Here is a 17,466-nt window from a genome sequence, read left to right as displayed (position 1 = left end):
ATCAAAGATCAGTTATCTAAAGTCGATAACGTTACAAACTAATCAATAAAGTATAACCTCGTGCCTTATTATAGGTACTTAGTATTCCCTAGTTTCATTATAAAATCAATTGTCTTTCTAATTGTGTTGTTTACGATATAGGTCAGAGAAGTTGTCTAGATAAAGATTCGAGCTGAGTTGTTCTGATAGAGCAGAAGTGCTTACTTATAGGTGAATAAAATTTATATCTTTGGGAAAGAGAATTCATTGTTTTCTTTCATCTGATCAAAGATCAGTTATCTAAAGTCGATAACTTACAAACTAATCAATAAATTATAACCTTGTGCCTTATTATAGGTCAGAGAAGTTGTCTAGATAAAGATTTGAGCTGAGTTGTTCTGATAGAGCAGAAGTGGTTACTTATAGGTCAGAGAAGTTGTCTAGATAAAGATTCGAGCTGAGTTGTTCTTATAGAGCAGAAGTGCTTACCTATAGATCCCTCATCGAAGACTTCAAGACATTCTTATGGTAGCGAGAGTATTGAAAGATCCTTAATCGAATGAGCTCAGATCGAATCGACAAAACTGATAGATTCTTCGCACAATCAACCAGTCCTAATCCATCAACAGACAACTCCGAAGACGAAACAGATAACACTATTATTAATATCTCATCATCATTAAGACCACCACCTTTATCTAACCCTGAACCTTCTTTAAATTTGAATCCAACTTCAACTATGTCAACTTCTATTTATCCTAATCAATTGAGTCCACAGCAACAAGCTATGATGTTAAATCAATCCCTAGATAGATCTAAGAAAATCTTGACGGATGAAAACTACATGTTATGGGCTTCCTTCATCAAAACCGGTTTAAACTCTATATTTTTATCTGAATATCTCAGCTCCGATGATATCAAATTAGAGAATAGTCAATTTAGTGACCAAGTTAGTAGAGCATGTATTACTAACTGGATACTAAATAATATGGACGATGTTAACCATGCTAGATTTGAACCAAAGATCACTACTTATGATGAAGACGGTCCTAACACGCAAAACTTACCTTTGAAAATATGGAAGGCAATCACTACTCATCATTCAAGTCGATCGGAAGAGCTTAGATTATTATTGGAGAGATCCCTTAACCTCATTGTCCAAGGCCCTAACGTTCCACTTCTATCACATATTCAGACTTTTCAAACCGCTGTTACGAAATACAAAACGGCTGGTGGAAAAATGACGGATGAAGACCTTGGGAGAAAATTGTTAATCTCTCTTAATAATAGTTATTTTCAAGATGCTAAAGAGATAGCTATCTCTGGTGTTAAGGACTATGATGCTGTAGTTTCAGAATTGAAGAAGAGGTTAGATGCAGTGTCTATGTTAACTAGAAATTCTATTGTTTCAAAACACCCTCCAACTATTCATCACGCCGCCGAAGCCAGTGCGGTGTCTAGTGCTTTTTCTTGTAACAAGTCTAGAATCAAGTGTACTAAGATGAAGTGTACTGGAATCAACCATAATCCTGACGATTGTTTCAAGAAACCCGGTAATGAGCATTTACAACAGGAATGGATTGAACAAAGAGTGAAGTTAGGTCAATGGAATGGTGAGGTACCTAGGAACTTGAATTCATCAGCCTCGGCAACTGTATATCGTGAAGAGCCCACGGTTGAACAACTCGAGAATGCTTTCAACTCACTCAACGCTTCAGCTAGTCACATATCAGCTCTATCTCTATCACGCTTATCTCTTCAAGACAAACCCGATGCAATCGAGGTACTTATTGATACCCCCGCTTCTCACCATATGTTCAAGGAGAGGGGTGTGTTCATTAATTACATCGATATGATGAATGGTAGTGATACCTTGGACATGGCGGGTAGTAAAGCAACCCTTAAAATCCATGGGCGTGGCGAAGTTAACTTCCTAGGACCTGATGGTCATATCTTTAAGCTGGTCAACTGTTTATATATTCCCGATTTGAAACGAAAAAACTGACAAAGCCTTCCGGCATTATGGTCAGTCTTACTTCTATATATGGGTATTATACATCAAGATGACTTAAGAGAAGGTCTCAACAGGCGCAAAGCGGTAGCGTTGACATCGTGTAAGACCTACGGTCATTACATTACACATAGATCAAAATACTTAATAATTAGGACTTAAACTTAAGGATGCTGTTTCGTTATATATATTGTTTTCAAATTCTACTCCTGGTTCCTTAGTGATCTGGGACTGACTTCCCACCTCATATCCTTCGGAACCAGGTACGTCTTATTTCTTTTCATTTTCTCTTACTTTGTTCTATAGTTGTGGTTATGATGGTTAGAGTGATCTGGGACTGACTTCCCACCTCATATCCTTCGGAACCAGTCTCCTTTACTGGGATCTCTGTTGGTTTGAAATATAAAAAGTCTCTTGGGTTCTAGAAACCCTGTCCCGCTGTGCCTCACAGCGTCCCTGTTATTGTGATCTCGAGTGAAGGTCATACAGACCTTACACTTTTTTTTTCTCAAACCCAATTCCGAGACACCGACGCCAACTTTACAGCGATCACTTCGAACTGTTCAATTTTAATTACCCCATACCAATTGAAACTTAATCTCATTCAATCCGAATCAACTCAATTGTACTCAATCACCATATTATCTCACTACAGTTCGAAACACCTCTGGTTCTCCACACTCTGGAGAACCATCCCGACCATTCGGTCGATCATCTTTTTTTCTTCGTATGAATACTAGGACTGCGGGAAAATCAGACCCAATTGGTCAAGCCGGACCTTTGCCAGACCCAGAGGCGATTATTCGAGCGGCTAACAAAGCTAATCGACTCGCCAAGCTAGAAAACAAGCAAGACATTCAGACTCAGACTCAGACTCAGCCAGACTCAGACTCTTCTAATAGCCAGCAACCATCTCTGCCAGATACTCCCTCTAGACAACGTACCGACACCTTACTACCATTTAAGACCGCACCGCCGTACTTACAACATCTGAAAAGCAAGCAGGGTTGTGCCACGATGAGCGAGCAGGGCCAATCAGCAGCAGACGACAAGCCTATGCCCGATCTAGTTAGACTCGTTCTGGAATCTCAGCTTGCCGGGAATAGACGCATGGAAAAGCTAGAAGAAATTGTTTTAAAACTTGCAGAAAATCAGACCAATGCAGCAGCAGACGCAGCGACGACAGTATCTAGAGAGGAGGGCAGCATCGACCTCACGAGATTCCGCACAGCTGATGGACCTGTCTTCAAGGGTCCGTATCACGATGTCGAAGCTTTCTTGACGTGGTTTTCATCCTTGAAAACTTTCTTTCGTACCAAGGGCGTCATACTAGACGAAGATCGAATCACCTTAGTCGGCAACTACCTTACTGAACCAAACGCTCATGCCTTCTACGAAGGAGGATTCGACAGATTCATCAGAGGTTCTTGGCACTCATTTGTGAAAACTCTTTTCGCAGCATGCTTGCCTAACGATTGGATGGACAAGTTGTACGAGAAAGCCCAGCACTTACGCATGTCGTCGTACGAGGACTTCAAAACTTATAGTACTCGAGCTCGTACAATTCAGAACTTGATCAATTTTGATGACGTCAAGTTGGACGATTACCAGTTAGCAAAGTTCGTGGAGTATGGTATGCTAGAAGAACTCAAGGCTGGAGTGAAGCTGTGGGGATATACTAAGGCCGACAAGGATTTCACTTACCATCAGTTCGAAAGTCAATGTGAAACCTTATATGACTCACTCATCGCCTCAAGAATTATCAACAAGAAGTCTCGGGTCGCCGCGCAGCCCAGCTCTTTTGGGCCGACTCGACCCCATGTAGCCAGCACCTCATCGTCTTACACTTCAGCACCAAGATTGACCGACGAAGAGTATCAGTGGAAGATCGCATCGTATCGTGATGTGTTGGGCATCTGTCATTTCTGTAAAAGCTATTGTGGAAGCGAATACCGTGCTTGCAAGGGACCTTACGTCAGACAGAAGGTTTCGTTCCCTCCAGGATACGTGGCTCCACCAAAACCAGCCAACTACGTGCCTCCAAGGGCTCGGTCATCGCCTCCATCTTCAGCGCCGACAGCAGGACGAGCTACCTTACCTCCAGCTGGCAGACCACCAATCTCGTACGCCAAGGCAGCCGCGACCGCCGAATTTCCAGAACTTGATCAAGCTTCGGTCGCTGCGTTGCAAGCTTTGGATGAGGAACTCAAACAAACTGAAAGAGAAGAGTGCGTACCCGAACACAAAGCTCCTCGTGTCATTATCGAACTCATGTGCAATGGCAAACGATTGAGAGCCTTAGCTGATCCAGGGGCCGAAATTAATTTATTAACAGATCAAGCGGCGGAAATGCTTAAACTTCACCGTCGCCAATTGGTTCGGCCTACGCAGCTAGGCTTGGCAGTTACAACCAACTCCCCTCCACCGTTGTTGACACACTTCACGATCGCAAATCTTTCGGACGAGGTATCAGGGAGAAGATTTGACAGAACATTTTTCAAGTTAGGAGATGTGGGTGGCGAGTTTGATATGATTTTAGGCACCCCCTTCTTTAGAATCTTTCAATTCTCTGTGTCTGTCTGCCAAAGGGCCATTGTTTGCGAGCAAAGTGGAATGAAAATTATTGATTATAGGCGTTTGATTGAGATGAAAGAGAGAGAGTTGCGTGAGAATGTGCCGCGGATTGTTGAACCAGTGAGAGTGACAGAAGGTTGGGAGGCAGAAGTGAGTAAGCGTGAAAAGGCTTTATCAGCAGCAAGTTTGGCAGAACAAGAGCGAGGAGAGATATTAGAGAGAGAATTTTTTGAGGAATTTAAAGATTTATTTCCGTCCGATATACCAGCAGTTTCAGACAAGGCTGAAGAGGAAGGCTTGTTTACGGATGGTTCATTTCCCGAGAAGATGCAAAATGAAAGCTCCAAGATCAGACACAAGATTATCCTCAAGGATCCAGAGGCAGTCATCAAGGAGAAACAATATACTTATCCGGTGAGACATCTGAAGTCTTGGCAAGCTCTGATTGATCAACATTTAGCCGCTGGAAGAATACGTCGTTCAACGAGCCAATACGCTTCGCCCAGCCTGATTATACCGAAGAAGGACCCTAACGAACTTCCAAGATGGGTATGTGATTACCGCGTCTTGAACAGTCAGACCGTGAGGGACCGTGCTTCTTTACCTAATGTAGACACGTTGGTCAGACTGGTGGCGAGTGGCAAGTTTTTTTCCATCATTGATTTAACAAATGCATTCTTTCAAACTCGAATGAGGGAAGCGGACATTCCCCTCACAGCGGTACACACACCATCCGGGTTATATGAGTGGGTTGTGATGCCAATGGGATTGACAAACGCTCCGAGTACACATCAAGGGAGACTTGAAGAGGCGCTAGGAGATTTATTAAATTCAATCTGCGTGGTTTACCTTGACGATATTGTGGTATTTTCAAACTCAGAAGAAGAACACATCAAGAATACACGGTTGGTTCTTCAACGTCTCCGAGAAGCAAACTTATACTGTAGTCGGAAGAAGACCAAACTTTTTGGGAGTGAAATTAAATTTCTAGGACATTGGATTTCAGGGGAAGGTATCAGAGTGGACGACGAAAAGGTAGCACAGGTGCTCAGCTGGAAGACGCCAAAATCAGCTAAAGGGATAAAGAAATTTTTAGGTACTGTCCAGTGGATGAAGAAATTCATCTGGGGGCTGCAAAAATACGTTCATAAGCTCACTCCACTGACCAGCTCAAAACTAGACCCGAAGAAGTTTGCTTGGGGGAAAGCGGAGGATGACGCGTTTGAGAACATTAAACGTCTAATGACGTCGTTACCACACCTCAAGAATGTTGACTTCGAATCTGAGGATCCACTTTGGCTTTGCACCGACGCGAGTGGATCGGGTTTAGGAGCTGCTCTATTTCAAGGCAAGGACTGGAAACTGGCTTCGCCAGATGACACCAGCCGAGCGTAACTATCCGGTACACGAACAAGAGCTACTGGCGGTGATCCACGCCCTACACAAATGGCGTATGCTGCTCCTAGGCATGAAGGTGAATGTCATGAGTGACCATCACTCCCTGACGTATCTCATGAAGCAGAAGACATTGAGTCGACGACAAGCACGTTGGATTGAGTTTTTGGCTGATTATGACGTAGAATTCAAGTATATAAGAGGTGAAGAAAATACGGTCGCAGACGCTTTATCTAGGAAGGATGTAGAAGACGAGGAGGTAGGGGCAGAGGGTGTAGACTGCGTAGCAGCACTGATCGAGGCTGGACCGGAGTTATCGCCGAGGGTCAAGACCAGGATTCAAGAAGGTTATGTGGGAGACAGCTTCTACAAAGCTATAACATCAGTGTTGCCTTTACGCGACGAATGCTCCTTGTCGGATGGACTACTTTTCATTGAAGGTAGGCTGTACATACCTCCGGTAAACGGCTTGAGGCAGGAGCTTGTGGAAGAAACGCATTCTAGGTTGGGTCATTTAGGTTACTTGAAGACGGTTTCAGACTTACGCCGTGATTTTTTTTGGCCAAAGATGGCAAAGGATGTAGAATTTTTCGTGCAATCATGTGACGTATGTCAGCGGATCAAAAGCTCTACGAAAGCTCCAACAGGACATATGTTGACGCCTCAAATGCCGCAATCGCCCCTCCATTGCCTTGCAATCGACTTTGTAGGACCGTTACCGAAAGTCAACAACTACGACATGCTTCTTACGGTCACGTGTCGTTTATCAGGTTTTGCTAGACTCATCCCGTGCTGTCAAACTGACACCGCCGAGAAGACAGCATCACGATTATTCACAGGCTGGATAGGAACCTTTGGCGCCCCACGATCAATCATCAGTGATCGTGATAAGACATGGACGTCGGGGTTCTGGAAAGCGCTCATGAAGAAAATCGGCACTGAATTTCACATGTCGACGGCCTTCCATCCACAAGCTGATGGGCGTAGCGAAAGGACCAACCGAACGGTAGGACAGATTTTGCGGACTTTCACCTCCAAACGCCAAGGCAAGTGGCTCGAGGCTCTTCCAGCGGTTGAATACGCCATCAACGGCGCTATCAACGTTGCGACGGGCAAATCCCCTTTTGAACTAGTACTTGGGAAACCGCAACGCCCACTCGTGGCACAACCAATAGAAGAGACCGATCCTAGTTCGTTAACCAAATGGATCAGCCTCCGAGAAGACACGTGGGCGGCGGCCAAGGATGCGCTTTGGACGAGTCGTGTGCAGCAAGCACTCCATCACAACAAACGTGTGCGCTCGACAGATCCGGTGGAAGTGGGTTCGTGGATGCTTTTGGACTCAGCAGACTGGAAAGGCAAACACATGGGAGGGGTGGCGAAACTGAAAGAGAAGTTTGAGGGTCCCTATCAGGTGGTGAAATCCTTCAATCACGGTCAAAACGTGGAGCTCGACTTACCGGAGGGTGACAGACGGCACCCAGTGTTTCACATTTCGAAGGTCAAACCCTACGTGGATCGGGAGGATGAAGGAGGTGCACCGTTAGGACGAGGATTACAAAAGTAAGTTCCTTCCAAAGTATGCACCGCCGGGTCTCTACTACCCCAAAAGTTGTCAAAAAAAAAAAAAAAAAAAAACATACCTCGGCCACTCTGTGAGCACAAATTCTTCGACGTCTTGCCCATTAGGTCTTCACGAGGACAACTTTCACGGACGACCGGGATACACATTCGATTTTTTTTCTTTCTTCTCTTTTCTTTTCTTCTTTATTTCACTTTATCATTTTAGTTTCTTTTTTTTTTTTTTTTCTTTATTTCTTTCAATTGAAGTTATGGTTTTTTTTTGATTTTCTCATTTCTTTTTTCTTTTAAATAGAAACCTTTTAGTATGATTATGTTTTTTTGCTTTTCTATTTCTTTTTTCTTTTTACTTTTTATCAACTTATTGACGTCTATCCTTTTCATAGGAGGGAAGACTGTAAGACCTACGGTCATTACATTACACATAGATCAAAATACTTAATAATTAGGACTTAAACTTAAGGATGCTGTTTCGTTATATATATTGTTTTCAAATTCTACTCCTGGTTCCTTAGTGATCTGGGACTGACTTCCCACCTCATATCCTTCGGAACCAGGTACGTCTTATTTCTTTTCATTTTCTCTTACTTTGTTCTATAGTTGTGGTTATGATGGTTAGAGTGATCTGGGACTGACTTCCCACCTCATATCCTTCGGAACCAGTCTCCTTTACTGGGATCTCTGTTGGTTTGAAATATAAAAAGTCTCTTGGGTTCTAGAAACCCTGTCCCGCTGTGCCTCACAGCGTCCCTGTTATTGTGATCTCGAGTGAAGGTCATACAGACCTTACATGTATTCCTACTTTTCTAATGTTTAAAATTAATAATGTGATCATCTTTGACTGGCGTGCGTAAAGGGAAACGAAGGAAAGTTTTCATTGGTCCATGATGTCTGGATGACCAAAGGAAACCGTTACGCGTTTGTAGGAGCCTCAGCCACTTACATCAACAAGAATTGGGAGTTTCAAACCACCCATCTTACGCTTAAGATGGTGGGATGGAGACACTTTGGTGCCCTTCTTGCAAGACCCATCGGGAGGTTCTTGATCCGCCACGGACTTCACAAGAAGATAAGTCATCTCCTTTGTATTTCATCTAATTTCATTGACTTTTTGGCTAATTTATCGTTTGGAAACTAATTACATGCTGGCTCAGACCACCGACAGCGGTGGCAACAACGGCCTGATGGCCACGGAGCTCCAGTCAATGTTTAAGCAGGCTGATGACTCGGTTTACTGGGATGCATCAGGACACCATGTCCAATGTTATGCCCATAAACTGAACTTGGTGGTCGGTCATGGGTTAAAAGCCCTTGGCCAAAAGGTTTGTATATCGAAGCCAACTATTCCACACGGAGTACCACTCCCGATTCCAGCCCTTGAGGTCAACAGTGGTGATGGCGAGATTCAAATCGATGATCCGGAGTCCGAAGAAGATGAGGCTGGTCTTCCTGACCAGCCTGATGGAGTGGATGATGATATTGACAACGATGAAACAGACGAAACAGACGATAAGGAAGTAGAAGAAGATATTGTTGCGTCGGCCCTTACCAAGGTTTGTGTTTTCTTTGTCTATCTTTTTGTCTTTCTCTTTCTCACTTTCCTTTATTTCCAGAAGCTGATCAATATCGGTTTTGACACACAGGTGGATACAATTGCAGGTCAAATAGCTAGTAGTGCAGCTTGTCGGAGTGATTTCAAGACGCGTTCCACTCGCATGGGATACCAGGGTCGCATGCTCAAACGACCTTGTAAGACGCGGTGGAACAGTCATTACGAAAGCCGACAAATTGCTTTCGATGCACAAGAGGTATGGGTTACTTTTATTCTGGTTAAATCATTTCTTTATTTTCAATTTGAATATTGACATTGTCTTTCTTTTTTATACAGGTCATCAATTCAATGATTGCTGCCGATCGGAAGGCGTGTTTCTTCAAGGGTGTCACGATCTCCCCTGAAGAGTGGCATGCTGTCGAAATGGTTAATAAAGTTTTAAAGGTCAGTTACCTGTTATTCACCTTTGTAGATTTATACTGACAGTCAATGTAGACCTTTGTCGATGCCACTGCGCGTGTCGAGGGTAACAGCCCTACTGGCTGTATCTTACTAGCCGAGTACAAGCGAGTGATTGCTGAGCTCAAGACTCATAAATCGGAAGCTTCCTCCTTTCCAACCCTCAACTCAGCAATCAACATTATGATAGAGTGGCTCATCAAGTATCAGCATGAGGCGGCGGATTGTGAAGCGGTGGTATTGGCAACTATTCTCAACCCCCGCTTTCGAGGCAAGTTTTTCTCGATTCACTACCCTGAACAGGAGGCCGCGGCTCTTTTAGCGATGGAAAACGCCTTCACTGATCAACTGGAGGAATCTGAGACGGAGCTGCTTGGCGAAAGGGTTCCGCCTGACGACAACAATGTGACTGCTGAGCCAGATGAATATGACATCTTTGGAGTCAAAAACGGGGGAACCGATACCTCGGCTAGGTCAGAGCTCGAGGAATATCTCCAAGGACGCTTCCCGATCCGAAAGGAACAAACTCCACTTTGTTGGTGGAAGGTATGTCCAATCTTCAACTCGTCTTTGTTATGTTACCTTTAATCTTACTATGTTTTCAATTCCTTGTTCATTCACAGGAACACTCACATCGGTTTCCAACCCTGTCAAAACTGGCCCGCGATTACTTAGCCGTCTCGGCCACTTCTTGCGCATGTGAGCGAACGTTCTCGGCGGCCGCTGATGTGTGTACACCTTCTAGAGGTAGCATGATCCCAAAGACGATGGAGCGGCTGGTTGGGTGTCAGGCATGGATGAAAGAAGGTATTGTACCCGATGGAATTTTTGAACAAGCTGCCAAGGGCTATGCTTGCTATTTAGAGGCACAGAAAAAGAAGAAGAATGTCTAGGCTCATTTGATTAGGATACTTTCTCATAGTATTCTCTACTATAGTCTGCGTGAATTTTTGATTTAAACATGAAATGAATTGCCTCAATCACCTCTCTTTCACTTTGGTGCTATATAGCGCTCATAGCGCGCTATATAGTGGCGCGGAGCGCCATTCGCACTCCGCTATCCCTTGAGCCAAAATAAACTGAAATTAGTGATCGCTACCTTGAGCGGTTCAGAGCGGTCCCTTCGCTCCGCACTCAAAATGGGTCAAAAACCCGAGTGGTGCGGAGCGATTCCAGTATTGGCTTGTTTTACTTTAACTTTCAACAACAATCATCTTTTTGATCTCGATTATGCCCAAGAACCTTTACAGCACCGACATTAAGCTTGTGGTGGTTAGAATGGTATTACGAGGCTTGACTTTTCCAGAAATCGTACGGTCAACGGGCATTGATCTCTCACTCACCACGGTCCGTCGTTGGTTCAAAATTTATCGCACGACTCGGGCGGTGGTCACGAATCCATTGGACCACATGCAAGCCGGCGCGCCTTCCGCTCTAGGAGAACCTGAGAAAGACTTTGTATTGCAAGCCCTGGAACTTGATCCGACCCTTTATCTCGATGAACTCAAGAACAAGATTCAAGAGACCTTTGGCAGAACGGTCTCCCTGAAGACTCTCTCCACCGAACTTCGATCTTGCCTTTGTTGGACGAGAAAAAAATCCCGCACGGTCCATCCCAACCAGTCCGCGATGGCCCGTGGTGCCTATATTGAGGAAATATCTCAAATCGATCCTCGCTGTCTAGTTTTTGTTGGTTAGTTTGTGGTAGTGAGCTTCTTTCATAAGTGAGATGTGTTTTACTAACAGAGGCTATTTGGATTTGACAGATGAAACGGCGATATCGAAACGACGATTGTATCGAACTCACGCACGTGCTCCTATTGGTAAACGGACCTCCCGCCTCCAGAGGCCCACTCAGGTGTTCCGTTGGTCAGCGTTGCCAGCAATCTCCGTGGATGGCGTCGTAGCCGTGCCCATTCAACCCGGCGGGTACTCTAGACTCGACTTTGAGTCGTTTTTGGAAAACGACTTGGTAAGTCGACTTCCAAATTTCCTTGGTTCTGGTTCAAGTGTGATCTGTAACTAACTTGTCTATTGGTGTAATAGCTCCCAGCCATGAATCCTTTCCCTGCTCGGAATAGTGTTCTGGTTATGGATAACGCGCCTATCCACCACGGTGGCAGAGTAGAGGAACTCTGTGCCACCCGTGGTGTGAGGTTGGTTTATCTGCCTGCATACAGCCACGATTTCAACCCAATCGAAAAAGGCTTTTCGGTTTTAAAATCAAGACTTAGACGTTCTCAGGTTTTGCAACAGGCTCTGAATGCTGATGATGAGAAGGCTGCGTTGTTCATCGCATGCATGGAGTTATTTACTGAAGACGTTTGTGAAGGATTTTTTAGAGGAAGTGGTTAATTATAATCACCCCAATATTTACAATTTTGGAATTTCTGTTTTAGTTAGTAAAGTGCGAGGTATTTGGATCCTCATGAAGGCAAACATGATTTCTTCTTGTGATTTTTTAAACTTAACACGTCAATTGCTTTTCTGGATACTTGATATGTCTTTTGATATAAATAAATCTATACACGTGGTCAATTGTTTTTGTAAACTTTTGAGGTCTTTTGATATAAATCTAAACATGGTCTTGATTTCTTTTTATTGGAAAGTTTGAACTAAGACTGCGATATGGTGATTTTTTGGAGATAGTTTGTTTTTATGACGCTTGGTTTGTTTGAATCCTATGAATGTAATTCAACATGGATTGAAAGTGATCCTCCAATGACAGAATGCGCTGGATATGTGAGTGAGTTGAGAATAAAGAGTACGAAAAAAATAAAATCAAGTCTCTTCTTGGGTAACATTTTACCTTCTTCAACTTAATGTTGATGGTGATTTTGTGCATCCCCACACCACCCACTTCTTTCATTAGGGACCTTATAAAATCTCATCTCTCACTTGTCAAGTTTTTTTTCAGACTTATTTTCTCGTAAAGTTTTTCTTGATAAGATAGAATTGAAAATGTTTAAGATTCTCATTTGTCACATTTGGATAAGTCACAATAAACAAGTTAAAATTATAAAAAGTGACCAGTTTCATGATGATCTGTTTCCAGAAAATCATAAGGTTCTCAACTTGTCACATTTGGTTAAGGCACGATAACTGAGTCAATATTTATTTCTTTATGAAATAACCAGGAAAAACGGTCTGCGACATCATACAAAGATGGAGCAGCAAAGAGGTGAAAGGAAAGGAAAAACAAGGTAGATAATCATCATCTACGATCACTACATAGGTTGTGTGTCGCCGAACAAGACGGAGCAAGGGAGCAGCGATCAAAACAAGATGGGACAAATAAACACAAAGACTGTGTGTCATATAGGCAACGCAGCCACAGTTACTGTACTGGTATCGTATCGTGGATACTAGTACAGTACCTTTTTTTTCGATATCTGAAAACCAGGTACTCAGTACCGTACCTTGAGTTGGATACAATACGGAGTACCGTACCTAGAAATTAGATACTGTGAAAACCCACCAGGAGTACAGTATATTCTCACCCCGCAAGATACGGTACTGTACTAGTATCTTGGGTTTTTGTTAGGTACGGTACGATACCGTACCTGTGGCAGGTACAATCCAGTATCGCCAGGTATCGCACATGAGTACCTGGAACATCAGACATATTAAAAGCCTCGACAATTATATTAAAGGGGAATTATATTAAAGGGAAACAATAAAGAAAAGAATCAAAGAAAAATCATTATTATTATTAAGGAGTGAGACAAAAGAGAAGATAGAAAGAATATAAAGAATCCAACCATGAGTTCCTAACAAGAGCACGAGAAGTAATATAAAAAAAACAATGAGATAAAGATCTATTTCATGAATTCAAGAACAGAAGAGCACAAAAGAAATTAAATCATTCATGACCTCCTAACCCGAGCACGAGATGCTGAATCATTAGCAATGCATTGATTCATGATATCTCCTGCTTTGTGAAACTTGCCTTTCATCTGAACCCCTTCCACTGAACACATACGCCCGCAAACTAGACGTTCAATTGGACGCGGGTTGAGTGAACTTCGGTCTTGGGTGCATATGTCGGCAGCGCATGAGAAGCACCTCTTGACTGCGCAAGAGGTGCCACTAATGGACAAATAATCACAAGCGAGACAGCTCAAAATTGGGTATTTCCCTTCGTTCAACTGGATACAGAGGAAATGATGATCAGTGATTGTCCTTTGTTGTTCTTAATCATTTCAAGAGCGAAAGGAAGGACTCACCTTCCACCATTCCAACGCCAAGTGAGGGTTCTCAACAACGTCTGGTGCGGGCTCCTCGGCCATCTCCAAGTACGAGCGCACACTACAAAGAATATAATGTTTTCTGGGCAGAAAACACAAATATTGATATACAAAAATATTGGGCGGTCAGGAGGAGGGCAGGAAATACAAAAAAATATGGATATTGTTCCTGGTGTTGAGAGCTTCAAGCTGAGTATTTTGGTGTATTTTTAGAGGGCATATTGTTGAATGTACTAACAAAAAACCCCATATTCATCAGATATACACCTGTAACAGATTCTGAAATTCAATTCCTCAGATTGGAGAGGACAATTTGAATTCTACAAATGCTCATAGAATTGGCAATTCTTGGTCAAAAGACTCACTTTCAGGCTCATTAGAAAGCCACATTCTCTCTCTAAATGTCTTAATAATGATTCAAGGCTTCATTTTCTCTCACAAGGTAGCTATAGTCACTTTGAAATATCTTCTTCAAAGCCGCATAGATTCTTTGCAAAGCTGGACACAGCCCTATCACCTCAATGAAAGATTTGGAGACAGAGTTCAGCTTTCTAATGAACCAATAATCGAGTGTTTTCCTTGCCAATTGCGAAAGTTATGAGCATTTGTAGATTTGAAATTGTCCGCTCCAATCTGAGGAACCAAATTTCAGCATCTGTTACAGGAATACATCTGATGAATATGGGGTTTTTTGTTAGTACGTTCAACAATATGCACTCTAAAAATACAAAAAAATACTCAGCTTGAAGCTCTCAACACCAGGAACAATATCCATATTTTTTTGTATTTCTTGCCCTCCTCCTGACCGCCCAATATTTTTGTATATCAATATTTGTGTTTTCTGCCCAGAAAACATTATATTTTTTGTAGTGGCAGTTCATTGGCTGTGTTCCTTTGATTTTTGGCTTTGTGTTTCCGGAATTCTTCATCATCTTCCGCTGCTGCTAAACTTCTCCCATTGACAACACGGTTAGAGTTCGCTGTGATCGGTTCGTAAGGTCCATCGACTTCCATTTCAAGTTTCTTGTCCGCATAAGCTGATTCTATCAATTCTTTAGCAAGTATCGTTTCTTCTGCTGCTTCTCCAAAAGCAAATTAAAGTAATCCAGCCGTAGGCTGGGGTGTAAGATCGTGGCAAGGATGAGTGTGTGAGAATCAAGTGCCTCCTTCAGATAGGCCTTGACTCTCACAAGCATAGCATGATACATTGGAAATAACGGCTCGGCTCGTGATAGTGTTGAATCGATCTTTTTTTGCAAAGTTTTCCTGAGCTTGACATACTCACGGATCACTAGAGACCCGGTTGGCCCACTCTGCTCAAAAAACTTCGTCAAGTTCTTGAACTCCTACAGGACCAAAGATTTCATTGTTAGCAAGTCATACCCGATGGTAAAATGGCAAACAACTTAAAGTTACCTGAAGTATATTGATCAAGTCTCGCACTTGTCGCCACTCATCTGGCGAGATCATGATTTTATTGAACACTCCTTGAGGTCGGTGGAGGTCTGGAGCTAGTGGAGTCTCGCCCACTCGACTTGGTCCTGCCCTGCAAGGTAGGTCCATTTGATCTTCTTTCAAGATCTGATTGATTACCTTCAAAGAGAACAAGTCATATGTCAGAAAGAGAGAATAGATGATTAAAGTAAAAGACTGACCTCTCGGGCATTATACAGCCTTTTCCAGCATTGGAGCTTGATGTTCCAACGGATACCATATCCAGGAATTGGCCGTGGAAGTTTTTCCTTTAAAAGGGTTTGGCTGACGGCATCAAACAGATTGCACATCACCGCTGATCCACCTATTTTACGCCCTATGACATCGAGCTACCAAAAGGATTATGAGTTAGTCAAAATTCTTCGTTTGAAGAAAACGAAGTGAGGTGGACAACTGACCTTTGTCATTAGACAGTCGACCGCATTTGCTGTGTTGCGGTTGCTTGCCAAAGGTTCAGAGTCAGTGGGAAGGGGATGCGGTTCATGAGGTCCATCTATGATGTTGTACCAGTCGGTGCTCTCGGGAGCAGGCTGAAGGTCTGCATCATCAACTTCGTCAGGATCTTCATTGTCAGCCGGATTGTTGCCACCTGTACTTCCTTCCGTCTCGTCTTCTTTGGGCACCGATTGCAAAGTCGTGGTTGGAATTGGAAAGTTGCCAAGCATAGTCGATTTGACTAGGGGAGGGGGTGGTGCTTGTATACCAAGCGCTTGAAGGCCAGCACTGACAACAAGTGCCAGCTTATGGCAGACACAGCGGACCCGGTGAGTCTTGTGATTCCATTTGAGTACTTCACCATTATCCTCGCAGTGTTTACCTAATTGTATATTCATGGCTTCCGCGAGTGTGTTGTTGTTACTTCATGAATCATGGGTTTGGGCTAGCATGTAGATAAACAAAGGTATGGAATAATGAAAGAGTTAGATTACAAGAAATATTTAGATAGATAGAAGAAATGACTTATCTTTGTATGGAGGTCGTGTTTGATCAAGAGGTTGATCAAAGGCTCTGCTAGCCATTCACCTTTGTGATGCCAGGCAATTAATTTCAAGGCAAAGTGCCTTGTGACATAAAGCCAGTCCTTGGTGACAAAAGTCACACTGACTCCTAAGAATCCATAGCGATTTCCTGGGGTAGTCCATGCGTCGTGGATGAGACCGAAGGAGCTGTTAAGGGACTGGATCATGAATTCAGTTAGTTTTGTTCAATTGGATCGATAAGAATGAACTTGATCACTTACTTTCAGTTCGTCAATCACAGACGCTCGCATGTCCAAATACGCCTCGTGCGCAAATTTGGCGACCCACGTCCTGGCAAACAATTGGGTGTTGGGATTGGCGTATCGAAATGCTGCCCGTAGATACGTGTCTTCCATCCGTCTCCAAGGTTGAGCCGTCCGGATGACCCACATACCCAGCAAGTGATTGAGTGTTTGATTGTCAAACTTTGGTACTGTTTGAGCAAAGGCTAATATAGAACTTTGGCCATCGGTAGCGTTTTCTTGTTCAGTTCGCTGTTCATAGACCGTCAAGGGGAGTTTGCATCCGTTCGCGATGGCTTTAGCCCTCTTCGGGCATCCGGGCTTTCCTGATTTGCCATCTTGCTTCGAACCGTCTCGATGGTCAAGAAGATTGGTGCTGGATGAAGGAGCACAGGCTACTTCGGCGCCACACCATTTGCACGGAAAAGCGGTACCTGGTTTGCCCTTCTTCTGCAAGGTGTAAATAAATGTTGTGAGAAAAGAGTGAAAGTAGATAGTGTGAAAAAAATATACGTACATTGACTATTGGAATCATCTCATCGTAGTAATTGCGGATAGGATCAAATTGACCTTCGACCTTTTGTTTCTTGGCAGAAACCTTGTCGTTTTCCTCTTCAGAATCCTGTACCAGGTTCACCTGAAGTTTTATACCAAGCTGACTTTGGATATTGTCGTCAGTTGTTTGGGTAGGCTGATCAGGAGGGGTTGTTCGTTTAACTTTCTTGCGAGCTGATGTTGAATGGCGTGGTTTTTTGCCTTTGCCTTTGTCGCAAGGCCGTTCCGAGCTAGAGTGATTGCTGGAGGGATTCGTATCGGCATCTTCAGAGATTAAGATGTCTTGGCGCTTGCGCTTGTTCAATACTGGTATGACAGATGAGTCGGAGTCATTGTCATCTTGTTGACGTTGGATGGA

The sequence above is a fragment of the Melampsora larici-populina genome (genome assembly GCF_000204055.1).
Source record: "Melampsora larici-populina 98AG31 unplaced genomic scaffold MELLAscaffold_70, whole genome shotgun sequence".
NCBI classification, from domain to species: domain Eukaryota; kingdom Fungi; phylum Basidiomycota; class Pucciniomycetes; order Pucciniales; family Melampsoraceae; genus Melampsora; species Melampsora laricis-populina.
Note: the sequence above shows the minus strand (reverse complement) of the source record.